Raw genomic sequence first — 26,885 nt, 5'->3', positions numbered from 1 at the left:
GCCGCCGCTGTGACACCGCTGCAGCACCACCCACCCGCCCTGGATTCAATTAAAATGCAGCGGGCGGGTGCACCAGGGGCTTTGCGGTCCTCCTGTAAGGGAAGCAGTGGCAAGTCTACAGGAGGACTGCCAAACTCGTAATGGTCCCCCATATCTCCTGTATACCATGGCACACCTTTTTAGGTCTCGGCAACGAGATCTATTGTCGCCGAGTTCACTCGCAAGGGAATACAGAGCGGTGCACGAGCCGACCAGGGTCTGTGGACGCGCACACACCCAGGCAGGCAGGCAGGCAGGTACGCGAAAGACACACATAGACAGACAGACAGACACACGCACGCACACACACACACACACCTTCCCTCTCTGCCCACTCCCTCTCTGCCGCCCCCCCTCTACCCCCACTCACCGGGCTCTTTCCCTCCGCAGCGGGTCAGTCATGGCAGCAGGCAGACTCGGTGTCTTCTCCGGCGATCTTCAGCTGATGTGCACGCCCACGCTGCGTCTCGTGCGCGCCCACCACGCTGTTTCGCGCCCGTTGATCCTCAGCTTGTGATTACTACTCCTTCTAACCCGGATTCTAAATTACTATTTCTTGGTTCTCTAACTCCACTCTGTTGATTCGTAACAAACTGATATTCAGCACATTTCACAGTCTCGCTTTTGCTTCTCATAAATACAATAAGATTATTTTAAGCAAATGTCTACCCTTCTTTTGGTCCTGTGCCTATTATGCTTTGGACTATAGAGTTTTAGAAAGTGTGGTGGAAGATTCCATGAGTGCAGAGTAGTGAGTGCAGAGTAGTGAGTGCAGAGTAGTGAGTGCAGAGTGTGAGTGCAGAGTGTGAGTGCAGAGTGTGAGTGCAGAGTGAGTTTGCAGAGTGCAGAGTGAGTTTGCAGAGTGCAGAGTGAGTGTGCAGAGTAGTGAGTGCAGAGTGTGAGTCCAGAGTGCAGAGTGAGTGTGCAGAGTAGTGAGTGCAGAGTAGTGAGTGCAGAGTAGTGAGTGCAGAGTAGTGAGTAGTGAGTGCAGAGTAGTGAGTAGTGAGTGCAGAGTAAAGAGTGCAGAGTAGTGAGTGCAGAGCAGTGAGTGCAGAGCAGTGAGTGCAGAGTAGTGAGTGCAGAGTAGTGAGTAGTGAGTGCAGAGTAGTGAGTAGTGAGTGCAGAGTAGTGAGTAGTGAGTGAAGAGTAGTGAGTAGTGAGTGCAGAGTAGTGAGTGCAGAGTAGTGAGTGCAGAGTAGTGAGTAGTGAGTGCAAAGTAGTGAGTGCAGAGTAGTGAGTGCAGAGTAGTGAGTAGTGAGTGCAGAGTAGTGAGTGCAGAGTAGTGAGTAGTGAGTGCAGAGTAGTGAGTGCAGAGTAGTGAGTAGTGAGTGCAGAGTCGTGAGTAGTGAGTGCAGAGTCATGAGTAGTGAGTGCAGAGTAGTGAGTAGTGAGTGCAGAGTAGTGAGTAGTGAGTAGTGAGTGCAGAGTAGTGAGTGCAGAGTAGTGAGTGCAGAGTAGTGAGTAGTGAGTAGTGAGTGCAGAGTAGTGAGTGCAGAGTAGTGAGTGCAGAGTAGTGAGTAGTGAGTGCAGAGTAGTGAGTGCAGAGTAGTGAGTGCAGAGTAGTGAGTAGTGAGTGCAGAGTAGTGAGTGCAGAGTAGTGAGTGCAGAGTAGTGAGTGCAGAGTAGTGAGTAGTGAGTGCAGAGAAGTGAGTAGTGAGTGCAGAGTAGTGAGTGCAAAGTAGTGAGTGCAGAGTAGTGAGTAGTGAGTAGTGAGTAGTGAGTGCAGAGTAGTGAGTAGTGAGTGCAGAGTAGTGAGTGCAGAGTAGTGAGTGCAGAGTAGTGAGTGCAGAGTAGTGAGTAGTGAGTAGTGAGTGCAGAGTAGTGAGTGCAGAGTAGTGAGTAGTGAGTAGTGAGTGCAGGGTAGTGAGTAGTGAGTGCAGAGTAGTGAGTGCAGAATAGTGAGTGCAGAGTAGTGAGTAGTGAGTGCAGAGTAGTGAGTGCAGAGTAGTGAGTAGTGAGTGCAGAGTAGTGAGTGCAGAGTAGTGAGTAGTGAGTGCAGAGTAGTGAGTGCAGAGTAGTGAGTGCAGAGTAGTGAGTGCAGAGTAGTGAGTAGTGAGTAGTGAGTGCAGAGTAGTGAGTAGTGAGTGCAGAGTAGTGAGTAGTGAGTAGTGAGTGCAGAGTAGTGAGTAGTGAGTGCAGAGTAGTGAGTGCAGAGTAGTGAGTGCAGAGTAGTGAGTGCAGAGTAGTGAGTGCAGAGTAGTGAGTAGTGAGTGCAAAGTAGTGAGTGCAGAGTAGTGAGTGCAGAGTAGTGAGTAGTGAGTGCAGAGTAGTGAGTGCAGAGTAGTGAGTGCAGAGTAGTGAGTGCGGAGTAGTGAGTGCAGAGTAGTGAGTAGTGAGTGCAGAGTCATGAGTAGTGAATGCAGAGTCGTGAGTAGTGAGTGCAGAGTAGTGAGTAGTGAGTAGTGAGTGCAGAGTAGTGAGTGCATAGTAGTGAGTGCAGAGTAGTGAGTGCAGAGTAGTGAGTAGTGTGTAGTGAGTGCTGAGTAGTGAGTAGAGAGTGCAGAGTAGTGAGTGCAGAGTAGTGAGTGCAGAGTAGTGAGTAGTGAGTGCAGAGTAGTGAGTGCAGAGTAGTGAGTAGTGAGTGCAGAGTAGTGAGTGCAGAGTAGTGAGTAGTAAGTGCAGAGTAGAGAGTGCAGAGTAGTGAGTAGTGAGTGCAGAGTAGTGAGTAGTGAGTGCAGAGTAGTGAGTGCAGAGTAGTGAGTGCAGAGTAGTGAGTGCAGAGTAATGAGTGCAGAGTAGTGAGTGCAGAGTAGTGAGTGCAGGGTAGTGAGTAGTGAGTGCAGAGTAGTGAGTAGTGAGTGCAGAGTAGTGAGTGCAGAGTAGTGAGTAGTGAGTAGTGAGTGCAGAGTAGTGAGTAGTGAGTGCAGAGTAGTGAGTAGTGAGTGCAGAGTAGTGAGTAGTGAGTGCAGAGTAGTGAGTGCAGAGTAGTGAGTGCAGAGTAGTGAGTGCAGAGTAGTGAGTGCAGAGTAGTGAGTAGTGAGTAGTGAGTGCAGAGTAGTGAGTGCAGAGTAGTGAGTGCAGAGCAGTGAGTGCAGAGTAGTGAGTAGTGAGTAGTGAGTAGTGAGTAGTGAGTGCAGAGTAGTGAGTAGTGAGTGTAGAGTAGTGAGTAGTGAGTGCAGAGTAGTGAGTAGTGAGTGCAGAGTAGTGAGTGCAGAGTAGTGAGTAGTGAGTGCAGAGTAGTGAGTGCAGAGTAGTGAGTGCAGAGTAGTGAGTGCAGAGTAGTGAGTAGTGAGTGCAGAGTAGTGAGTGCAGAGTAGTGAGTGCAGAGTAGTGAGTGCAGAGTGTGAGTGCAGAGTGTGAGTGCAGAGTGTGAGTGCAGAGTAGTGAGTGCAGAGTAGTGAGCGCAGAGTAGTGAGTGCAGAGTAGTGAGTAGTGAGTAGTGAGTGCAGAGTAGTGAGTAGTGAGTGCAGAGTAGTGAGTAGTGAGTAGTGAGTACAGAGTAGTGAGTAGTGAGTGCAGAGTAGTGAGTAGTACGTGCAGAGCAGTGAGTAGTGAGTAGTGAGTGCAGAGTAGTGAGTAGTGAGTGCAGAGTAGTGAGTAGTGAGTAGTGAGTGCAGAGTAGTGAGTAGTGAGTGCAGAGTAGTGAGTAGTGAGTAGTGAGTGCAGAGTAGTGAGTGCAGAGTAGTGAGTAGTGAGTAGTGAGTGCAGAGTAGTGAGTGCAGAGTAGTGAGTGCAGAGTAGTGAGTAGTGAGTGCAGAGTAGTGAGTAGTGAGTAGTGAGTGCAGAGTAGTGAGTAGTGAGTGCAGAGTAGTGAGTAGTGAGTAGTGAGTGCAGAGTAGTGAGTAGTGAGTGTAGAGTAGTGAGTGCAGAGTAGTGAGTGCAGAGCAGTGAGTGCAGAGCAGTGAGTGCAGAGTAGTGAGTGCAGAGTAGTGAGTAGTGAGTGCAGAGTAGTGAGTAGTGAGTGAAGAGTAGTGAGTAGTGAGTGCAGAGTAGTGAGTGCAGAGTAGTGAGTGCAGAGTAGTGAGTAGTGAGTGCAAAGTAGTGAGTGCAGAGTAGTGAGTGCAGAGTAGTGAGTAGTGAGTGCAGAGTAGTGAGTGCAGAGTAGTGAGTAGTGAGTGCAGAGTAGTGAGTAGTGAGTGCAGAGTAGTGAGTAGTGAGTGCAGAGTCGTGAGTAGTGAGTGCAGAGTAGTGAGTAGTGAGTGCAGAGTAGTGAGTAGTGAGTAGTGAGTGCAGAGTAGTGAGTGCAGAGTAGTGAGTACAGAGTAGTGAGTAGTGAGTAGTGAGTGCAGAGTAGTGAGTGCAGAGTAGTGAGTGCAGAGTAGTGAGTAGTGAGTGCAGAGTAGTGAGTGCAGAGTAGTGAGTGCAGAGTAGTGAGTGCAGAGTAGTGAGTGCAGAGTAGTGAGTGCAGAGTAGTGAGTAGTGAGTGCAAAGAAGTGAGTAGTGAGTGCAGAGTAGTGAGTGCAAAGTAGTGAGTGCAGAGTAGTGAGTAGTGAGTGCAGAGTAGTGAGTGCAGAGTAGTGAGTGCAGAGTAGTGAGTAGTGAGTAGTGAGTGCAGAGTAGTGAGTGCAGAGTAGTGAGTAGTGAGTAGTGAGTAGTGAGTGCAGGGTAGTGAGTAGTGAGTGCAGAGTAGTGAGTGCAGAATAGTGAGTGCAGAGTAGTGAGTAGTGAGTGCAGAGTAGTGAGTGCAGAGTAGTGAGTAGTGAGTGCAGAGTAGTGAGTGCAGAGTAGTGAGTAGTGAGTGCAGAGTAGTGAGTGCAGAGTAGTGAGTGCAGAGTAGTGAGTGCAGAGTAGTGAGTAGTGAGTAGTGAGTGCAGAGTAGTGAGTAGTGAGTGCAGAGTAGTGAGTGCAGAGTAGTGAGTAGTGAGTGCAGAGTAGTGAGTGCAGAGTAGTGAGTGCAGAGTAGTGAGTGCAGAGTAGTGAGTAGTGAGTAGTGAGTGCAGAGTAGTGAGTAGTGAGTGCAGAGTAGTGAGTGCAGAGTAGTGAGTGCAGAGTAGTGAGTGCAGAGTAGTGAGTGCAGAGTAGTGAGTGCAGAGTAGTGAGTAGTGAGTGCAAAGTAGTGAGTGCAGAGTAGTGAGTGCAGAGTAGTGAGTAGTGAGTGCAGAGTAGTGAGTGCAGAGTAGTGAGTGCAGAGTAGTGAGTGCAGAGTAGTGAGTAGTGAGTGCCGAGTCATGAGTAGTGAATGCAGAGTCGTGAGTAGTGAGTGCAGAGTAGTGAGTAGTGAGTAGTGAGTGCAGAGTAGTGAGTGCATAGTAGTGAGTGCAGAGTAGTGAGTGCAGAGTAGTGAGTAGTGTGTAGTGAGTGCTGAGTAGTGAGTAGTGTGTAGTGAGTGCAGAGTAGTGAGTGCAGAGTAGTGAGTGCAGAGTAGTGAGTGCTGAGCAGTGAGTGCAGAGTAGTGAGTAGTGAGTAGTGAGTAGTGAGTAGTGAGTGCAGAGTAGTGAGTAGTGAGTGTAGAGTAGTGAGTAGTGAGTGCAGAGTAGTGAGTAGTGAGTGCAGAGAAGTGAGTGCAGAGTAGTGAGTAGTGAGTGCAGAGTAGTGAGTGCAGAGTAGTGAGTGCAGAGTAGTGAGTGCAGAGTAGTGAGTAGTGAGTGCAGAGTAGTGAGTGCAGAGTAGTGAGTGCAGAGTAGTGAGTGCAGAGTAGTGAGTGCAGAGTGTGAGTGCAGAGTGTGAGTGCAGAGTGTGAGTGCAGAGTAGTGAGTGCAGAGTAGTGAGCGCAGAGTAGTGAGTGCAGAGTAGTGAGTAGTGAGTAGTGAGTGCAGAGAGTAGTGAGTGCAGAGTAGTGAGTAGTGAGTAGTGAGTACAGAGTAGTGAGTAGTGAGTGCAGAGTAGTGAGTAGTAAGTGCAGAGTAGTGAGTAGTGAGTAGTGAGTGCAGAGTAGTGAGTAGTGAGTGCAGAGTAGTGAGTAGTGAGTAGTGAGTGCAGAGTAGTGAGTAGTGAGTGCAGAGTAGTGAGTAGTGAGTGCAGAGTAGTGAGTGCAGAGTAGTGAGTAGTGAGTAGTGAGTGCAGAGTAGTGAGTGCAGAGTAGTGAGTGCAGAGTAGTGAGTAGTGAGTGCAGAGTAGTGAGTAGTGAGTAGTGAGTGCAGAGTAGTGAGTAGTGAGTGCAGAGTAGTGAGTAGTGAGTAGTGAGTGCAGAGTAGTGAGTGCAGAGTAGTGAGTAGTGAGTGTAGAGTAGTGAGTGCAGAGTAGTGAGTGCAGAGCAGTGAGTGCAGAGCAGTGAGTGCAGAGTAGTGAGTGCAGAGTAGTGAGTAGTGAGTGCAGAGTAGTGAGTAGTGAGTGAAGAGTAGTGAGTAGTGAGTGCAGAGTAGTGAGTGCAGAGTAGTGAGTGCAGAGTAGTGAGTAGTGAGTGCAAAGTAGTGAGTGCAGAGTAGTGAGTGCAGAGTAGTGAGTGCAGAGTAGTGAGTGCAGAGTAGTGAGTAGTGAGTGCAGAGTAGTGAGTAGTGAGTGCAGAGTAGTGAGTAGTGAGTGCAGAGTCGTGAGTAGTGAGTGCAGAGTAGTGAGTAGTGAGTGCAGAGTAGTGAGTAGTGAGTAGTGAGTGCAGAGTAGTGAGTGCAGAGTAGTGAGTAGTGAGTGCAGAGTAGTGAGTGCAGAGTAGTGAGTGCAGAGTAGTGAGTAGTGAGTGCAGAGTAGTGAGTGCAGAGTAGTGAGTGCAGAGTAGTGAGTGCAGAGTAGTGAGGGCAGAGTAGTGAGTAGTGAGTGCAGAGAAGTGAGTAGTGAGTGCAAAGTAGTGAGTGCAAAGTAGTGAGTGCAGAGTAGTGAGTAGTGAGTAGTGAGTGCAGAGTAGTGAGTAGTGAGTGCAGAGTAGTGAGTGCAGAGTAGTGAGTGCAGAGTAGTGAGTAGTGAGTAGTGAGTGCAGAGTAGTGAGTGCAGAGTAGTGAGTAGTGAGTAGTGAGTAGTGAGTGCAGGGTAGTGAGTAGTGAGTGCAGAGTAGTGAGTGCAGAATAGTGAGTGCAGAGTAGTGAGTAGTGAGTGCAGAGTAGTGAGTGCAGAGTAGTGAGTAGTGAGTGCAGAGTAGTGAGTGCAGAGTAGTGAGTAGTGAGTGCAGAGTAGTGAGTGCAGAGTAGTGAGTGCAGAGTAGTGAGTGCAGAGTAGTGAGTAGTGAGTAGTGAGTGCAGAGTAGTGAGTAGTGAGTGCAGAGTAGTGAGTGCAGAGTAGTGAGTAGTGAGTGCAGAGTAGTGAGTGCAGAGTAGTGAGTGCAGAGTAGTGAGTGCAGAGTAGTGAGTAGTGAGTAGTGAGTGCAGAGTAGTGAGTAGTGAGTGCAGAGTAGTGAGTGCAGAGTAGTGAGTGCAGAGTAGTGAGTGCAGAGTAGTGAGTGCAGAGTAGTGAGTGCAGAGTAGTTAGTGCAGAGTAGTGAGTAGTGAGTGCAAAGTAGTGAGTGCAGAGTAGTGAATGCAGAGTAGTGAGTAGTGAGTGCAGAGTAGTGAGTGCAGAGTAGTGAGTGCAGAGTAGTGAGTGCAGAGTAGTGAGTAGTGAGTGCCGAGTCATGAGTAGTGAATGCAGAGTCGTGAGTAGTGAGTGCAGAGTAGTGAGTAGTGAGTAGTGAGTGCAGAGTAGTGAGTGCATAGTAGTGAGTGCAGAGTAGTGAGTGCAGAGTAGTGAGTAGTGAGTGCAGAGTAGTGAGTGCAGAGTAGTGAGTAGTGAGTGCAGAGTAGTGAGTGCAGAGTAGTGAGTAGTAAGTGCAGAGTAGTGAGTGCAGAGTAGTGAGTAGTGAGTGCAGAGTAGTGAGTAGTGAGTAGTGAGTGCAGAGTAGTGAGTGCAGAGTAGTGAGTGCAGAGTAGTGAGTGCAGAGTAATGAGTGCAGAGTAGTGAGTGCAGAGTAGTGAGTGCAGGGTAGTGAGTAGTGAGTGCAGAGTAGTGAGTAGTGAGTGCAGAGTAGTGAGTGCAGAGTAGTGAGTAGTGAGTAGTGAGTGCAGAGTAGTGAGTAGTGAGTGCAGAGTAGTGAGTAGTGAGTGCAGAGTAGTGAGTAGCAGAGTAGTGAGTGCAGAGTAGTGAGTGCAGAGTAGTGAGTGCAGAGTAGTGAGTAGTGAGTAGTGAGTGCAGAGTAGTGAGTGCAGAGTAGTGAGTGCAGAGTAGTGAGTGCAGAGTAGTGAGTGCAGAGTAGTGAGTGCTGAGCAGTGAGTGCAGAGTAGTGAGTAGTGAGTAGTGAGTAGTGAGTAGTGAGTGCAGAGTAGTGAGTAGTGAGTGTAGAGTAGTGAGTAGTGAGTGCAGAGTAGTGAGTGGTGAGTGCAGAGTAGTGAGTGCAGAGTAGTGAGTAGTGAGTGCAGAGTAGTGAGTGCAGAGTAGTGAGTGCAGAGTAGTGAGTGCAGAGTAGTGAGTAGTGAGTGCAGAGTAGTGAGTGCAGAGTAGTGAGTGCAGAGTAGTGAGTGCAGAGTGTGAGTGCAGAGTGTCAGTGCAGAGTGTGAGTGCAGAGTAGTGAGTGCAGAGTAGTGAGCGCAGAGTAGTGAGTGCAGAGTAGTGAGTAGTGAGTAGTGAGTAGTGAGTGCAGAGTAGTGAGTGCAGAGTAGTGAGTGCAGAGTAGTGAGTGCAGAGTAGTGAGTGCAGAGTAGTGAGTGCAGAGTAGTGAGTAGTGAGTAGTGAGTGCAGAGTAGTGAGTAGTGAGTGTAGAGTAGTGAGTAGTGAGTGCAGAGTAGTGAGTAGTGAGTGTAGAGTAGTGAGTAGTGAGTGCAGAGTAGTGCGTAGTGAGTGCAGAGTAGTGAGTGCAGAGTAGTGAGTAGTGAGTAGTGAGTAGTGAGTGCAGAGTAGTGAGTGCAGAGTAGTGAGTGCAGAGTAGTGAGTAGTGAGTGCAGAGTAGTGAGTGCGGAGTAGTGAGTGCAGAGTAGTGAGTAGTGAGTGCAGAGTAGTGAGTGTAGAGTAGTGAGTAGTGAGTGCAGAGTAGTGAGTAGTGAGTGCAGAGTAGTGAGTGCAGAGTAGTGAGTAGTGAGTAGTGAGTGCAGAGTAGTGAGTGCAGAGTAGTGAGTGCAGAGTAGTGAGTAGTGAGTGCAGAGTAGTGAGTGCAGAGTAGTGAGTAGTGAGTGCAGAGTAGTGAGTGCAGAGTAGTGAGTGCAGAGTAGTGAGTGCAGAGTAGTGAGTGCAGAGTAGTGAGTAGTGAGTAGTGAGTAGTGAGTGCAGGGTAGTGAGTAGTGAGTGTAGAGTAGTGAGTAGTGAGTAGTGAGTGCAGAGTAGTGAGTAGTGAGTGCAAAGTAGAGAGTAGTGAGTGCAGAGTAGTGAGTAGTGAGTGCAAAGTAGTGAGTGCAGAGTAGTGAGTGCAGAGTAGTGAGTGCAGAGTAGTGAGTGCAGAGTAGGGAGTGCAGAGTAGGGAGTGCAGAGTAGGGAGTAGTGAGTGCAGAGTAGTGAGTAGTGAGTGCAGAGTAGTGAGTAGTGAGTGCAGAGTAGTGAGTGCAGAGTAGTGAGTAGTGAGTGCAGAGTAGTGAGTGCAGAGTAGTGAGTAGTGAGTGCAGAGTAGTGAGTGCAGAGTAGTGAGTGCAGAGTAGTGAGTAGTGAGTGCAGAGTAGTGAGTGCAGAGTAGTGAGTAGTGAGTGCAGAGTAGTGAGTGCAGAGTAGTGAGTGCAGAGTAGTGAGTAGTGAGTGCAGAGTAGTGAGTGCAGAGTAGTGAGTAGTGAGTGCAGAGTAGTGAGTGCAGAGTAGTGAGTAGTGAGTGCAGAGTAGTGAGTGCAGAGTAGTGAGTGCAGAGTAGTGAGTGCAGAGTAGTGAGTAGTGAGTGCAGAGTAGTGAGTAGTGAGTGCAGAGTAGTGAGTAGTGAGTACAGAGTAGTGAGTGCAGAGTGGTGAGTGCAGAGTGGTGAGTGCAGAGTGGTGAGTACAGAGTGGTGAGTGCAGAGTGGTGAGTGCAGAGTAGTGAGTAGTGAGTAGTGAGTGCAGAGTAGTGAGTGCAGAGTAGTGAGTAGTGAGTAGTGAGTAGTGAGTGCAGGGTAGTGAGTAGTGAGTGCAGAGTAGTGAGTGCAGAATAGTGAGTGCAGAGTAGTGAGTAGTGAGTGCAGAGTAGTGAGTGCAGAGTAGTGAGTGCAGAGTAGTGAGTGCAGAGTAGTGAGTAGTGAGTGCAGAGTAGTGAGTGCAGAGTAGTGAGTGCAGAGTAGTGAGTGCAGAGTAGTGAGTAGTGAGTAGTGAGTGCAGAGTAGTGAGTAGTGAGTGCAGAGTAGTGAGTGCAGAGTAGTGAGTAGTGAGTGCAGAGTAGTGAGTGCAGAGTAGTGAGTGCAGAGTAGTGAGTGCAGAGTAGTGAGTAGTGAGTAGTGAGTGCAGAGTAGTGAGTAGTGAGTGCAGAGTAGTGAGTGCAGAGTAGTGAGTGCAGAGTAGTGAGTGCAGAGTAGTGAGTGCAGAGTAGTGAGTGCAGAGTAGTGAGTAGTGAGTGCAAAGTAGTGAGTGCAGAGTAGTGAGTGCAGAGTAGTGAGTAGTGAGTGCAGAGTAGTGAGTGCAGAGTAGTGAGTGCAGAGTAGTGAGTGCAGAGTAGTGAGTAGTGAGTGCCGAGTCATGAGTAGTGAATGCAGAGTCGTGAGTAGTGAGTGCAGAGTAGTGAGTAGTGAGTAGTGAGTGCAGAGTAGTGAGTGCATAGTAGTGAGTGCAGAGTAGTGAGTGCAGAGTAGTGAGTAGTGTGTAGTGAGTGCTGAGTAGTGAGTAGTGTGTAGTGAGTGCAGAGTAGTGAGTGCAGAGTAGTGAGTGCAGAGTAGTGAGTGCTGAGCAGTGAGTGCAGAGTAGTGAGTAGTGAGTAGTGAGTAGTGAGTAGTGAGTGCAGAGTAGTGAGTAGTGAGTGTAGAGTAGTGAGTAGTGAGTGCAGAGTAGTGAGTAGTGAGTGCAGAGAAGTGAGTGCAGAGTAGTGAGTAGTGAGTGCAGAGTAGTGAGTGCAGAGTAGTGAGTGCAGAGTAGTGAGTGCAGAGTAGTGAGTAGTGAGTGCAGAGTAGTGAGTGCAGAGTAGTGAGTGCAGAGTAGTGAGTGCAGAGTAGTGAGTGCAGAGTGTGAGTGCAGAGTGTGAGTGCAGAGTGTGAGTGCAAAGTAGTGAGTGCAGAGTAGTGAGCGCAGAGTAGTGAGTGCAGAGTAGTGAGTAGTGAGTAGTGAGTGCAGAGTAGTGAGTAGTGAGTGCAGAGTAGTGAGTAGTGAGTAGTGAGTACAGAGTAGTGAGTAGTGAGTGCAGAGTAGTGAGTAGTAAGTGCAGAGTAGTGAGTAGTGAGTAGTGAGTGCAGAGTAGTGAGTAGTGAGTGCAGAGTAGTGAGTAGTGAGTAGTGAGTGCAGAGTAGTGAGTAGTGAGTGCAGAGTAGTGAGTAGTGAGTGCAGAGTAGTGAGTGCAGAGTAGTGAGTAGTGAGTAGTGAGTGCAGAGTAGTGAGTGCAGAGTAGTGAGTGCAGAGTAGTGAGTAGTGAGTGCAGAGTAGTGAGTAGTGAGTAGTGAGTGCAGAGTAGTGAGTAGTGAGTGCAGAGTAGTGAGTAGTGAGTAGTGAGTGCAGAGTAGTGAGTGCAGAGTAGTGAGTAGTGAGTGTAGAGTAGTGAGTGCAGAGTAGTGAGTGCAGAGCAGTGAGTGCAGAGCAGTGAGTGCAGAGTAGTGAGTGCAGAGTAGTGAGTAGTGAGTGCAGAGTAGTGAGTAGTGAGTGAAGAGTAGTGAGTAGTGAGTGCAGAGTAGTGAGTGCAGAGTAGTGAGTGCAGAGTAGTGAGTAGTGAGTGCAAAGTAGTGAGTGCAGAGTAGTGAGTGCAGAGTAGTGAGTGCAGAGTAGTGAGTGCAGAGTAGTGAGTAGTGAGTGCAGAGTAGTGAGTAGTGAGTGCAGAGTAGTGAGTAGTGAGTGCAGAGTCGTGAGTAGTGAGTGCAGAGTAGTGAGTAGTGAGTGCAGAGTAGTGAGTAGTGAGTAGTGAGTGCAGAGTAGTGAGTGCAGAGTAGTGAGTAGTGAGTAGTGAGTGCAGAGTAGTGAGTGCAGAGTAGTGAGTGCAGAGTAGTGAGTAGTGAGTGCAGAGTAGTGAGTGCAGAGTAGTGAGTGCAGAGTAGTGAGGGCAGAGTAGTGAGGGCAGAGTAGTGAGTAGTGAGTGCAGAGAAGTGAGTAGTGAGTGCAAAGTAGTGAGTGCAAAGTAGTGAGTGCAGAGTAGTGAGTAGTGAGTAGTGAGTAGTGAGTGCAGAGTAGTGAGTAGTGAGTGCAGAGTAGTGAGTGCAGAGTAGTGAGTGCAGAGTAGTGAGTAGTGAGTAGTGAGTGCAGAGTAGTGAGTGCAGAGTAGTGAGTAGTGAGTAGTGAGTAGTGAGTGCAGGGTAGTGAGTAGTGAGTGCAGAGTAGTGAGTGCAGAATAGTGAGTGCAGAGTAGTGAGTAGTGAGTGCAGAGTAGTGAGTGCAGAGTAGTGAGTAGTGAGTGCAGAGTAGTGAGTGCAGAGTAGTGAGTAGTGAGTGCAGAGTAGTGAGTGCAGAGTAGTGAGTGCAGAGTAGTGAGTGCAGAGTAGTGAGTAGTGAGTAGTGAGTGCAGAGTAGTGAGTAGTGAGTGCAGAGTAGTGAGTGCAGAGTAGTGAGTAGTGAGTGCAGAGTAGTGAGTGCAGAGTAGTGAGTGCAGAGTAGTGAGTGCAGAGGAGTGAGTAGTGAGTAGTGAGTGCAGAGTAGTGAGTAGTGAGTGCAGAGTAGTGAGTGCAGAGTAGTGAGTGCAGAGTAGTGAGTAGTGAGTGCAGAGTAGTGAGTGCAGAGTAGTGAGTAGTGAGTGCAGAGTAGTGAGTGCAGAGTAGTGAGTGCAGAGTAGTGAGTGCAGAGTAGTGAGTAGTGAGTAGTGAGTAGTGAGTGCAGGGTAGTGAGTAGTGAGTGTAGAGTAGTGAGTAGTGAGTGCAGAGTAGTGAGTAGTGAGTGCAAAGTAGAGAGTAGTGAGTGCAGAGTAGTGAGTAGTGAGTGCAAAGTAGTGAGTGCAGAGTAGTGAGTGCAGAGTAGTGAGTGCAGAGTAGTGAGTGCAGAGTAGGGAGTGCAGAGTAGGGAGTGCAGAGTAGGGAGTAGTGAGTGCAGAGTAGTGAGTAGTGAGTGCAGAGTAGTGAGTAGTGAGTGCAGAGTAGTGAGTGCAGAGTAGTGAGTAGTGAGTGCAGAGTAGTGAGTGCAGAGTAGTGAGTAGTGAGTGCAGAGTAGTGAGTGCAGAGTAGTGAGTGCAGAGTAGTGAGTAGTGAGTGCAGAGTAGTGAGTGCAGAGTAGTGAGTAGTGAGTGCAGAGTAGTGAGTGCAGAGTAGTGAGTAGTGAGTGCAGAGTAGTGAGTGCAGAGTAGTGAGTGCAGAGTAGTGAGTGCAGAGTAGTGAGTAGTGAGTGCAGAGTAGTGAGTAGTGAGTGCAGAGTAGTGAGTAGTGAGTACAGAGTAGTGAGTGCAGAGTGGTGAGTGCAGAGTGGTGAGTGCAGAGTGGTGAGTACAGAGTGGTGAGTGCAGAGTGGTGAGTGCAGAGTAGTGAGTAGTGAGTAGTGAGTGCAGAGTAGTGAGTGCAGAGTAGTGAGTAGTGAGTAGTGAGTAGTGAGTGCAGGGTAGTGAGTAGTGAGTGCAGAGTAGTGAGTGCAGAATAGTGAGTGCAGAGTAGTGAGTAGTGAGTGCAGAGTAGTGAGTGCAGAGTAGTGAGTAGTGAGTGCAGAGTAGTGAGTGCAGAGTAGTGAGTAGTGAGTGCAGAGTAGTGAGTGCAGAGTAGTGAGTGCAGAGTAGTGAGTGCAGAGTAGTGAGTAGTGAGTAGTGAGTGCAGAGTAGTGAGTAGTGAGTGCAGAGTAGTGAGTGCAGAGTAGTGAGTAGTGAGTGCAGAGTAGTGAGTGCAGAGTAGTGAGTGCAGAGTAGTGAGTGCAGAGTAGTGAGTAGTGAGTAGTGAGTGCAGAGTAGTGAGTAGTGAGTGCAGAGTAGTGAGTGCAGAGTAGTGAGTGCAGAGTAGTGAGTGCAGAGTAGTGAGTGCAGAGTAGTGAGTGCAGAGTAGTGAGTAGTGAGTGCAAAGTAGTGAGTGCAGAGTAGTGAGTGCAGAGTAGTGAGTAGTGAGTGCAGAGTAGTGAGTGCAGAGTAGTGAGTGCAGAGTAGTGAGTGCAGAGTAGTGAGTAGTGAGTGCCGAGTCATGAGTAGTGAATGCAGAGTCGTGAGTAGTGAGTGCAGAGTAGTGAGTAGTGAGTGCAGAGTAGTGAGTGCATAGTAGTGAGTGCAGAGTAGTGAGTGCAGAGTAGTGAGTAGTGTGTAGTGAGTGCTGAGTAGTGAGTAGTGTGTAGTGAGTGCAGAGTAGTGAGTGCAGAGTAGTGAGTGCAGAGTAGTGAGTGCTGAGCAGTGAGTGCAGAGTAGTGAGTAGTGAGTAGTGAGTAGTGAGTAGTGAGTGCAGAGTAGTGAGTAGTGAGTGTAGAGTAGTGAGTAGTGAGTGCAGAGTAGTGAGTAGTGAGTGCAGAGAAGTGAGTGCAGAGTAGTGAGTAGTGAGTGCAGAGTAGTGAGTGCAGAGTAGTGAGTGCAGAGTAGTGAGTGCAGAGTAGTGAGTAGTGAGTGCAGAGTAGTGAGTGCAGAGTAGTGAGTGCAGAGTAGTGAGTGCAGAGTAGTGAGTGCAGAGTGTGAGTGCAGAGTGTGAGTGCAGAGTGTGAGTGCAAAGTAGTGAGTGCAGAGTAGTGAGCGCAGAGTAGTGAGTGCAGAGTAGTGAGTAGTGAGTAGTGAGTGCAGAGTAGTGAGTAGTGAGTGCAGAGTAGTGAGTAGTGAGTAGTGAGTACAGAGTAGTGAGTAGTGAGTGCAGAGTAGTGAGTAGTAAGTGCAGAGTAGTGAGTAGTGAGTAGTGAGTGCAGAGTAGTGAGTAGTGAGTGCAGAGTAGTGAGTAGTGAGTAGTGAGTGCAGAGTAGTGAGTAGTGAGTGCAGAGTAGTGAGTAGTGAGTGCAGAGTAGTGAGTGCAGAGTAGTGAGTAGTGAGTAGTGAGTGCAGAGTAGTGAGTGCAGAGTAGTGAGTGCAGAGTAGTGAGTAGTGAGTGCAGAGTAGTGAGTAGTGAGTAGTGAGTGCAGAGTAGTGAGTAGTGAGTGCAGAGTAGTGAGTAGTGAGTAGTGAGTGCAGAGTAGTGAGTGCAGAGTAGTGAGTAGTGAGTGTAGAGTAGTGAGTGCAGAGTAGTGAGTGCAGAGCAGTGAGTGCAGAGCAGTGAGTGCAGAGTAGTGAGTGCAGAGTAGTGAGTAGTGAGTGCAGAGTAGTGAGTAGTGAGTGAAGAGTAGTGAGTAGTGAGTGCAGAGTAGTGAGTGCAGAGTAGTGAGTGCAGAGTAGTGAGTAGTGAGTGCAAAGTAGTGAGTGCAGAGTAGTGAGTGCAGAGTAGTGAGTGCAGAGTAGTGAGTGCAGAGTAGTGAGTAGTGAGTGCAGAGTAGTGAGTAGTGAGTGCAGAGTAGTGAGTAGTGAGTGCAGAGTCGTGAGTAGTGAGTGCAGAGTAGTGAGTAGTGAGTGCAGAGTAGTGAGTAGTGAGTAGTGAGTGCAGAGTAGTGAGTGCAGAGTAGTGAGTAGTGAGTAGTGAGTGCAGAGTAGTGAGTGCAGAGTAGTGAGTGCAGAGTAGTGAGTAGTGAGTGCAGAGTAGTGAGTGCAGAGTAGTGAGTGCAGAGTAGTGAGTGCAGAGTAGTGAGGGCAGAGTAGTGAGTAGTGAGTGCAGAGAAGTGAGTAGTGAGTGCAAAGTAGTGAGTGCAAAGTAGTGAGTGCAGAGTAGTGAGTAGTGAGTAGTGAGTAGTGAGTGCAGAGTAGTGAGTAGTGAGTGCAGAGTAGTGAGTGCAGAGTAGTGAGTGCAGAGTAGTGAGTAGTGAGTAGTGAGTGCAGAGTAGTGAGTGCAGAGTAGTGAGTAGTGAGTAGTGAGTAGTGAGTGCAGGGTAGTGAGTAGTGAGTGCAGAGTAGTGAGTGCAGAATAGTGAGTGCAGAGTAGTGAGTAGTGAGTGCAGAGTAGTGAGTGCAGAGTAGTGAGTAGTGAGTGCAGAGTAGTGAGTGCAGAGTAGTGAGTAGTGAGTGCAGAGTAGTGAGTGCAGAGTAGTGAGTGCAGAGTAGTGAGTGCAGAGTAGTGAGTAGTGAGTAGTGAGTGCAGAGTAGTGAGTAGTGAGTGCAGAGTAGTGAGTGCAGAGTAGTGAGTAGTGAGTGCAGAGTAGTGAGTGCAGAGTAGTGAGTGCAGAGTAGTGAGTGCAGAGTAGTGAGTAGTGAGTAGTGAGTGCAGAGTAGTGAGTAGTGAGTGCAGAGTAGTGAGTGCAGAGTAGTGAGTGCAGAGTAGTGAGTGCAGAGTAGTGAGTGCAGAGTAGTGAGTGCAGAGTAGTGAGTAGTGAGTGCAAAGTAGTGAGTGCAGAGTAGTGAGTAGTGAGTGCAGAGTAGTGAGTGCAGAGTAGTGAGTGCAGAGTAGTGAGTGCAGAGTAGTGAGTAGTGAGTGCCGAGTCATGAGTAGTGAATGCAGAGTCGTGAGTAGTGAGTGCAGAGTAGTGAGTAGTGAGTAGTGAGTGCAGAGTAGTGAGTGCATAGTAGTGAGTGCAGAGTAGTGAGTGCAGAGTAGTGAGTAGTGAGTGCAGAGTAGTGAGTGCAGAGTAGTGAGTAGTGAGTGCAGAGTAGTGAGTGCAGAGTAGTGAGTAGTAAGTGCAGAGTAGTGAGTGCAGAGTAGTGAGTAGTGAGTGCAGAGTAGTGAGTAGTGAGTAGTGAGTGCAGAGTAGTGAGTGCAGAGTAGTGAGTGCAGAGTAGTGAGTGCAGAGTAATGAGTGCAGAGTAGTGAGTGCAGAGTAGTGAGTGCAGGGTAGTGAGTAGTGAGTGCAGAGTAGTGAGTAGTGAGTGCAGAGTAGTGAGTGCAGAGTAGTGAGTAGTGAGTAGTGAGTGCAGAGTAGTGAGTAGTGAGTGCAGAGTAGTGAGTAGTGAGTGCAGAGTAGTGAGTAGTGAGTGCAGAGTAGTGAGTGCAGAGTAGTGAGTGCAGAGTAGTGAGTGCAGAGTAGTGAGTAGTGAGTAGTGAGTGCAGAGTAGTGAGTGCAGAGTAGTGAGTGCAGAGTAGTGAGTGCAGAGTAGTGAGTGCAGAGTAGTGAGTGCTGAGCAGTGAGTGCAGAGTAGTGAGTAGTGAGTAGTGAGTAGTGAGTGCAGAGTAGTGAGTAGTGAGTGTAGAGTAGTGAGTAGTGAGTGCAGAGTAGTGAGTGGTGAGTGCAGAGTAGTGAGTGCAGAGTAGTGAGTAGTGAGTGCAGAGTAGTGAGTGCAGAGTAGTGAGTGCAGAGTAGTGAGTGCAGAGTAGTGAGTAGTGAGTGCAGAGTAGTGAGTGCAGAGTAGTGAGTGCAGAGTAGTGAGTGCAGAGTGTGAGTGCAGAGTGTCAGTGCAGAGTGTGAGTGCAGAGTAGTGAGTGCAGAGTAGTGAGCGCAGAGTAGTGAGTGCAGAGTAGTGAGTAGTGAGTAGTGAGTGCAGAGTAGTGAGTGCAGAGTAGTGAGTGCAGAGTAGTGAGTGCAGAGTAGTGAGTGCAGAGTAGTGAGTAGTGAGTAGTGAGTGCAGAGTAGTGAGTAGTGAGTGTAGAGTAGTGAGTAGTGAGTGCAGAGTAGTGAGTAGTGAGTGTAGAGTAGTGAGTAGTGAGTGCAGAGTAGTGCGTAGTGAGTGCAGAGTAGTGAGTGCAGAGTAGTGAGTAGTGAGTAGTGAGTAGTGAGTGCAGAGTAGTGAGTGCAGAGTAGTGAGTGCAGAGTAGTGAGTAGTGAGTGCAGAGTAGTGAGTGCGGAGTAGTGAGTGCAGAGTAGTGAGTAGTGAGTGCAGAGTAGTGAGTGTAGAGTAGTGAGTAGTGAGTGCAGAGTAGTGAGTAGTGAGTGCAGAGTAGTGAGTGCAGAGTAGTGAGTAGTGAGTAGTGAGTGCAGAGTAGTGAGTGCAGAGTAGTGAGTAGTGAGTGCAGAGTAGTGAGTGCAGAGTAGTGAGTAGTGAGTGCAGAGTAGTGAGTGCAGAGTAGTGAGTGCAGAGTAGTGAGTGCAGAGTAGTGAGTGCAGAGTAGTGAGTGCAGAGTAGTGAGTAGTGAGTAGTGAGTAGTGAGTGCAGGGTAGTGAGTAGTGAGTGTAGAGTAGTGAGTAGTGAGTGCAGAGTAGTGAGTAGTGAGTGCAAAGTAGAGAGTAGTGAGTGCAGAGTAGTGAGTAGTGAGTGCAAAGTAGTGAGTGCAGAGTAGTGAGTGCAGAGTAGTGAGTGCAGAGTAGTGAGTGCAGAGTAGTGAGTGCAGAGTAGGGAGTGCAGAGTAGGGAGTGCAGAGTAGTGAGTAGTGAGTGCAGAGTAGTGAGTAGTGAGTGCAGAGTAGTGAGTAGTGAGTGCAGAGTAGTGAGTGCAGAGTAGTGAGTAGTGAGTGCAGAGTAGTGAGTGCAGAGTAGTGAGTAGTGAGTGCAGAGTAGTGAGTGCAGAGTAGTGAGTGCAGAGTAGTGAGTAGTGAGTGCAGAGTAGTGAGTGCAGAGTAGTGAGTAGTGAGTGCAGAGTAGTGAGTGCAGAGTAGTGAGTAGTGAGTGCAGAGTAGTGAGTGCAGAGTAGTGAGTGCAGAGTAGTGAGTGCAGAGTAGTGAGTAGTGAGTGCAGAGTAGTGAGTAGTGAGTGCAGAGTAGTGAGTAGTGAGTACAGAGTAGTGAGTGCAGAGTGGTGAGTGCAGAGTGGTGAGTGCAGAGTGGTGAGTACAGAGTGGTGAGTGCAGAGTGGTGAGTGCAGGGTGGTGAGTGCAGAGTAGTGAGTGCAGAGTAGTGAGTGCAGAGTAGTGAGTGCAGAGTAGTGAGTGCAGAGTAGTGAGTGCAGAGTGGTGAGTGCAGAGTGGTGTGTGCTGTTGAGTGCAGAGTGGTGTGTGCTGTTGAGTGCAGAGTGGTGTGTGCTGTTGAGTGCAGAGTGGTGTGTGCTGTTGAGTGCAGAGTGCTGTGTATTGGCAATGTAAATGACAATGCCATTTATTTATGATTTAAAGAAAAAAAAAAAATTCATGAGCAATGCCAATAGCTCTACCTTTAATGACGCCGAGACCATTGCATTGTAAATGCTTGTTTTCATACAGGGCCCTGTTTACCATCATTCTTGCAAAACAATACTGTTACTGTGACGTTTTGCTAAGTGCAGAGTTGACTTGATAAAAGCTGAATCAATGGGGATACAGGGACATTTCAAGTGAATTCGATTAGAATATAGAAGTCACCGTTAGTAATGGGGAAGCACGTGATGATACATATTTGACACCTTAAAGATAAATAGCACAACGTTTTATAGAATTAGAAGAATAACATTTTGTTGGGAGTAATGGGCACGTGGAATTGCAATACAATTGAAGAGAAAAGATATGAGAATTGGCAAGAATTCTAGCTGAATTTGTAGAAATAAGCATTTAATGGGAAGAAGCAAGATAAGAGAGACAAGTGTTAACTGTGAAAAGAAATCAGCCTTCCCATTGTTAGTGCCGCGCTATAGGGTATTCAGGACTGACATGTCCTACAATCTTCGCTGTATGCTTTAAAAGAATAATAAGGCTTTAAAAAAGCTGTGGAAAAAATAAACAAATTAATGGTGATGGTCCAGCTAGGAGTAGAGAAGAAGACAAGACTGAAAACTACTTGCATTTGGTGCAAGTATTAGTGGCACACCGCCTAAATGGGCTTTACTGCCATTAAAGGCCCGTGTTATCCTCTTACATTTTGTTCTTTGCTGTGATGTATAGTGATTCCATGGGCGAGACTGAGAATGCAGCTTGTGTTCTCCAGGCATTCGAGTCGGAGTCAGTTACTTTCTCCACGGACTGGATGCCGGACGGTCTGGCCCTCACCTGTTACTTGAATAAATTCTTTTAGAAAATACTTACCAGTGTCCCGCTCAACATCATTACAGCCCGCTCCACTGTTAAAGGCATGAGCCGAAGGCTAGGGCTTTTAACAAGGGAACAGGCCTTTAATGGCTGGTAGATCCTGCTGCAGAGGGTCTAAAGGCTATTTGAACATTCCACCCCTAGAGGGCAGAATGTTCTAATTTGTAAAACAAAGGCTTCGGGGAGGACGAGGGGGTGGAAATCCCCTCTGGTTCCGCGAGGCCTTTGTTCACAGCAATAGCTGTGAACAAACATTGGAATGTTGGAGCTCCGGCATTCTATCAGCCATTAGAAGCCCGAAGCACTCCAGTGTTTTCAGTGGAGCTCCCAACATTCCAATGTTCTTATTGAGGTTACATTTTGCTGCTTTTACCCTGACAAAAGACCACATTTGATGCTAGTTGTGGCATTCTGGTGCCCACTGAAGTTGACATCTAATATTGTCTTAATGTCGCCCAGGCCCTGAGAGAAGAAGAAAGGAGGCAGAGAAGGACACAAACCAGAAGGAAAGAAGATGTCTTTAGTGTGTGAAGGGACAGTAGAGAGGAAAGAAGCTATAGCCATATACTGGGAAGCAAGAGGGAAGAAAGAAATGCAAAAGTGATCCAATTAAAAAAAGCATGAAGTAGATTGAAGATCTGAGTTCTGATGATCAACAAGAATACGCCGAAGGAGAAGAAGGGGCACAGGACGCCAAGAGAGAAAATGCTAATTCTGAATAAAATGGGCGTTAGAACTAACATTCTGGGACCCCTGTGAAAGTGGCAAAACCATGCTTGAGCAGGACAAAAATAACAAGAGTAACTGTAAGCAAGTTGGATCACTCTATTAACAAAAGCTAAAAATAGAGGTTTATCTGGCACAGGAAGATAAAACCTGGATAGTGGTATCTGTTGGCTCTAAGTTCCTCTGTCCATTTCCTTTGCTGAATTTAATCTGGCAAAAAAGATATTCAAACTTACCCCTCCTTCAGAAACCAACAGTTGCATTTCGGGCAGGATTGTTGTACTGGGCCATCCTTCACCCAGTCTGACTTCACTAGGTTGAGTACAAGACACTCGAACATGTTAAGAATTGAAGACTGTATTGTGCACCAGGAAGTACATTTTACTGCTTTGCAGAATTAACGTTGCAAAATCGCCGGAACTCGCCAGTGGTGGCCGGCAACATTAAAATATGGTGATACGCGATGCCCAAAAAACTCCCCATATATGTTGCATGGAGCCTCATCCCGTGTTTCTCTCCTCCAGCAGGCAGCAGAAAAGGGAAGGTCTTGCTCTCATGTGCAAATTGATTCGAACCAATCCTGGAGCTGCAGAGAAGCTAAATGATTGTTTGGAGCAGGCAAACCCAGAGCTAATTTTGCCACTGTGGGCCTGTGGCTGCAATCCCTTGGCTGTTTTTCAGCCCTGGGATTGTGCAGGCTGAAGTGTGCATGTCTGATTGGTTGGCTGTAGGCAGCCGGCCAATCTGACATGCACACTGTCAGGGGCTGCAGCAATAGTGCAAAGGCAGGAATCAGCCCTGCCCCTTGCCATCACGCTGTAACAGCACGAGCCTGTGTTTTTTTGTGCCATTTTATTAATGTGTGTGCCTGCAGCACTCGCTGGAAGTTTATTTTTTAAAAGCATCATTCGTTCATTTAATTAACACAAGCCGCTTTTTAAAAAAAGTTTCCATTTTGGACAGTATTAAAAGTATAATGGTGTGCTGTACTTTCCAGGCCACCATCCTTTTGATTTCAGCTAATCACAGGTCATGGCAGGTGGTGAGCTGCCTCTTAATTAATATTAATTAGGAAGGTCGTTTGGGACCCCTCCAACTCACTATTTTATGAGCCAATCTATTAGTCCCCATTACTATTCAATTTCCAAAACATAAGTTTGTCATTTGCAACCATTTTTCTGAGAATGGAATCATAGTACTTCAGTCCCTAAATTCCAATTAGTAAACGTACTGGAACTGAAGAGTTAAATTCCAAATAGTAATTCCTAGCGGTTTTGCAGAGTTAAATTCCAAATTCTACATTTACCATATTGGCAGACGACACAATTTGACCAATGGTCCTGTACTATTATTAAATATGAAATTCCCAAAGACATAAGGCGTGAAAGCGTTGCTCTCTGAAACAGGTAAAAATTACATTGACCTTCGACCCACCATGAGAAAACATTCGAACTATCTTGTCTTTAAATGATGCCTGCAACTCTTTTCTTTAAGGAAGCATTTGGATGCCTGATGTTTCCCTTCAGGTGCTGTCAATTTTAACACCAAGTAGTGCGCCTGGGGGCCATCTTGAAAGGAACGTTGACGTGTTCTTAATTCCACAATCAATCAATCATCGCTGTGCACATAAACACTGACAACAACAAGTATGGCCATCAATCTGCAGCTGCCCAGCAGTACTAAAAAACGGTCGTGCCATATTTCACTCTGCCACGTGTTTTACTCTTACCTTATGTCTATTTTATTGAAAATAGAGACCTGTAAGGTTACTTGTTATTCGTCATTCGTCTGCTTAATGGCGATTTGCTTAGCCCTGATCAAGTAAAGATGTGCCACTGTAGGGAGTCAGCCGCAACAGAAAGTACCAACACACTAGAAACATTGGCCTAGATTTAAGAACCATGTGCAAGAGTGACCGCTGGAAGCTAAGCCCTGAAAATTGCAGCACTGATCAATACTCTTACACCAAATTATATTTTTTACCGATATTTTTTAATTATACTCAAATTGCATCACATACATGGCTTTTCTGTGGACAATCTCCTATTTTTAATTTTCACTCCACCACTGGTCATGGGGTTGTACATCAATAAGTCCTTTTCGTTGTGTGTTCCAATTAAGACACTTCACATTCAACGTATTCAGTATATTAACTAGTAACATTAACATAGACTGGTCTGGAATGTTGTCCGCATTAATGTGGCAAGAAAAGATGTCCTTGTAATCATTACAGTATACCCACATGTTTTGCCACATGCTATGGTGCCATCATTACAGCTAGGATCTTGTCTACCTGTTGCTTATGGGCCAAACCTACACGTGTGGCCTAAGTGCCAATTACAGATGCTAGTGTTTTGTTCAAGTGCGGAGGATTTTACACTTATAACCACCTACCCTATATTATTAATTCTAGGTCCTTTTTTTGATCCTCTGTATGAGTCCTGTTTTATGTTCCTGGGTGTTTCTTCTTCAGGGTGGACATTTAATTGTTTGTAAATTCAATGCTAACAGGATCATGTCCCATGTGTTTAGTGTCGACCCAATTCCTCTCTGTTTCTTTGTTTTGATTAATGTGTCATTTCCAACCCTTATCCAATCCTAGTTTTTAGGTCCCTCAGCCCAGTGTTTAATTTCAGCTGGTGGTTCTGGTGCTTGGCACCAGCACTTAATTGTCAACACCAGCACTTATGACAGTCTGCCACATAGTGGTGCTGTCTGCTTAATAAATTTAGAGATCAGCACAATAACAATTGTTTGTTAATTCAATATACATTAAAAATGTCTAATACCTGCCAATCAAGCCATTCTTATAGCTGGAGGGGCCTGGAACAGTCTGAACTTTCACACGTGTAGGAGTGTGATGGTTAGTAGTTGCATTGGTACTGTCGTTGGTAGTGCTGGCAGAAGCAGTGGGTGGTGCAAGTTGTAGTAGCCCCCTGACCAGGGCTTCAGCAGTTATGTTTTTTTTACAAATTCAGCATTGTCTCCGCCATACTTTTTCCTCGTGTGAGAGCCAAATCTATGTAGAAGTTGGTTGAGTTTGCTTTTTCGGTCCTGAGATTTGCCCTGACAGATAAATGAAGGGGGTTGTCTCTGCTCATTTTCCTGGTAGTTCTGACATTATGGCTGCAACTTCTTTCCAATACAATGCAACTGTAACATACTCCCCTCTCACCATGTAACAATCAGCATTTGGGGTTACACACCTGGGACAGCAGTTGTCTCCTTCAGTCGTGGCCGGCATGACTCGCGGGTGGGGGGGGGGACAAGAGGCAGGTGTAGCGCGGGGGTTCACGTGGGGGTTTGCGCGCGGGGTGAATTTGAAAATAAATAAAAAACGTACTTTACCGGGTTCCGCGCCGCCTCCGCTCCTGGCTGGGTCCCGCATTTTTCTGCTGCTTTCCTGATCTCCTTCCTCCGGCAGGAACAGGAAGAAGGCAGCTTTTCTCCCCTCCCCTAAGCCAATCACAACGCTGCAATGGTGGCGTTGTGATTGGTGAGGACAGCACCCAGCTGGGCAGGGAGGACATATTTTCTATGTAGGCTGCATGAGAGCCGAACAAACAGTCAGGGCCCACAGATTTGGGCAAGCCACTCCTCCCCGACCCGACCATCAGCCCATCCTCAACCAGGCATACACTTCTGCTTTCTCGTAGTGTGAGAAGCAGAAACATAAAATGGTATTTAAAACACCATTTTATGTTTCTGCTTCAGCACTGCGAGAAAGCAGTGGGGCGACGCTCCTCCGCCCTAAGGGAGGAACCGCCCCAGTCTACTTCTTATTTTGTGCTGGTGTTTGTTGTGCTCAACACCAGCACTTATTTCTAATCATCTATACTTACTTATCTACCACAAAGTGGCGTTCTCAGTCTATTTTTGAGCAACGCTATTTCTCAAAGTGTCAAATATACTTTAATAAATAATGCAACCAGCTGTTCCAGACCGTCCTTACAGCTTAAAGTAACCTAAAATAGTCTAGCCTGTCACACTTTATTGTGTGATAGTTCGTATTTTCCTGTGCTGGCAGGGACAGTGGGTAGTAACAACCATGGTCACCTTCTAAGAAATACTTAGAGGCCTGGCACCTATATTTTTTCCAAACTAAGCACTGACCATCTGGCCTATCCGTTTGGGTTGAGATAAGCTTGAAGCAAGTAATTAAACAGTGAATTTCAGTCTAGATTCATGGGTTCTCTTTTGATGTACTCTGGACATTTGAAGAACCGGGTTTTAGAACCCAGCGGCGCCAGGGACACGCCCAAAGTCTTCGGGTTCTCCTGTCTTGGCAAACAGAGACACGGAATAGTTCTATGTGGCGTCAGAGATCAAATTTATTAGCTGCAGCTAGTAACAGTAATCTCAGCAATACAACAGGGTGTACAACTCAAGAAACTGTTCAAATTCATAGAGCAAGACATCACCTTTTATACACAATATTCTCATTATAAATGTACACCCACTGCGCAAAATTCTGACCAATAGGACACATTTTCTAACTGAGTATCACATTAACAAAAACCCAATTTACAGTAACCCAACCCAAAAGTTAATTATTAGGAATGTCCCAAATTCAATCTTTGCAAGCCGGACAAATTTATAATTGAAAGCACTACCCATGTAATGAGAAGACGTAAGGAAAGAAACAATTCAGATGCTGATTAGGATAAGATATGTACAAGGAAACTAAAGGTTAAAGAGGTCCTGAACATTGATTGGCAATCTCAGACAACGATCAACCAGAGAAATTGGCTTCGTGAAGGGTCAGTTTCAGGTGAAGAGGTCAGCATCCTGCGGTTCACTCACAAGTCAGAAAAGGGCCTTTTTAATGCATACATGAACAATGAGGCCCATGCAACTTTGTTCGTTCGGTTACCTCCACGGCTTACGTGAGGGCAACACAAAATGGCGTCACGAACAACGCAAACAAAATGGAGTCCGGTCCCGAAAACCACGGAACCTCAGACCCTCCTTTTGCCATTACGTAGGCAATGACCTAAACTCACATCAATCTGAATCCAGGTCTATATCTATTCTCATCAGGTCATCAAGGTGTTGCTGTAACATCATCTTATTATCCTTCGCTTCTCTCAGGACTGGTCTTCTCACGCAGATTGTAGCACAAAGACTACAAATGGCGGGACCACACTGGATGCATAAGCAACACGAGAAAAGGATCGCTAAAGCCATACCAAGGAACATCAGAATCTTCCATCCCCATTTGGACAGCAGTTCCCAAAACCATCCCATCAATGACCAGTTTCCTTCGTCTACATGTATAGACTCAGCGGACTTATGTAACCTCAAGATGGCTTGGTACACTGTCGGGGCGTTATCTGGTATGAAAACGCAGCAACTAGACCCGATCAATTTACATATTCCACCTCTATCTGCAAGTATAATATCTAAAGCAAAGCGGTTCTGTAATGTCATAAGGCGATCCGCTTGAAGCTCGGCTGTAATATTGCTAAGGGCACCTGCAGTCTCATTTATAGTGGCCTCGACCACTCTCGTAAGCTGATGAATTGTCCTACCATTAGCCATAGGACCCCAAAAGGGCAGGAAACCCTTAAAGAAGTCTCCAACTTCTTGTGTGGCAGTGTCTTTCGCATCGATAACACCTCTACCATATTTTGCCTTATGGTAGTTGAAAGCAGCTGTGTATGTAGGGGGAAGCAAAAATGCCACATAACATGTGCCTGAAAAATCAGAAGGCAACCATGTATATGCTCTATCATAACAAACAAAATACGTGCCTTTAGCTGGCACGAACGGTGGAGATTTCTGGGACGTATAGACATAGGTGTGAACACACACACTCTTACCAAGCTGAGCTCTCGGATTCTGACCATTAGCTTGCAGACAAAAATGACCTTGGTGGGGTACAATCCAAATAGGAGGAGACCTTTTCTGTCTCTCTTTCTCTGTCAGACTAATGCTATATCTCGTCTTGTTCCAACCAACATATGCTCGTACCTCATCTTTAGGGATAGCATTATATGCATCAATATCTCTGACCATATCTACTATTCCTTTTATCAAGGCATTATTATTGGCACTATCTTTGACAGAACGTACAGGAGATGCTTCATTCGCATAGATAAACATTGACTGGAGTGCCCATACTGACCCATTAGGTGAAAAAGGCTAAACCAAATATGGCATTCCCTTATCAGTCGTATGTGGCATAAGACCACACACCCAACAATTTGTGGTATTTACAACTAGCTGATGCTGATGTAACATCTGTATAAACAAATTGTTCACAAATTCGAATCTTCGTGTCTGTTTATGTTCAGACAACGTATGAAACTCATGTGGGGAAACAGTAGGAAAAGAAAGAGTAGGTTGGGAGGTAGATGCAAGTGTCTGTTGTGATGCATAGAAAATCCAACCCACACAAACCAACGTAATGTTCAAAAGCATAAGAAAACACATTATTAAAAAACATTTGCTACGAACCAATATACACATTTGCACTCTGAAATCAACTCTTTTAACACCCTTGTCGGACT

Source organism: Lissotriton helveticus, chromosome 1_1, assembly GCF_964261635.1.
Source record: "Lissotriton helveticus chromosome 1_1, aLisHel1.1, whole genome shotgun sequence".
Taxonomy (NCBI): domain Eukaryota; kingdom Metazoa; phylum Chordata; class Amphibia; order Caudata; family Salamandridae; genus Lissotriton; species Lissotriton helveticus.
The sequence above is the reverse complement of the archived record's forward strand: the minus strand, read 5'-3'. Positions refer to the sequence as shown.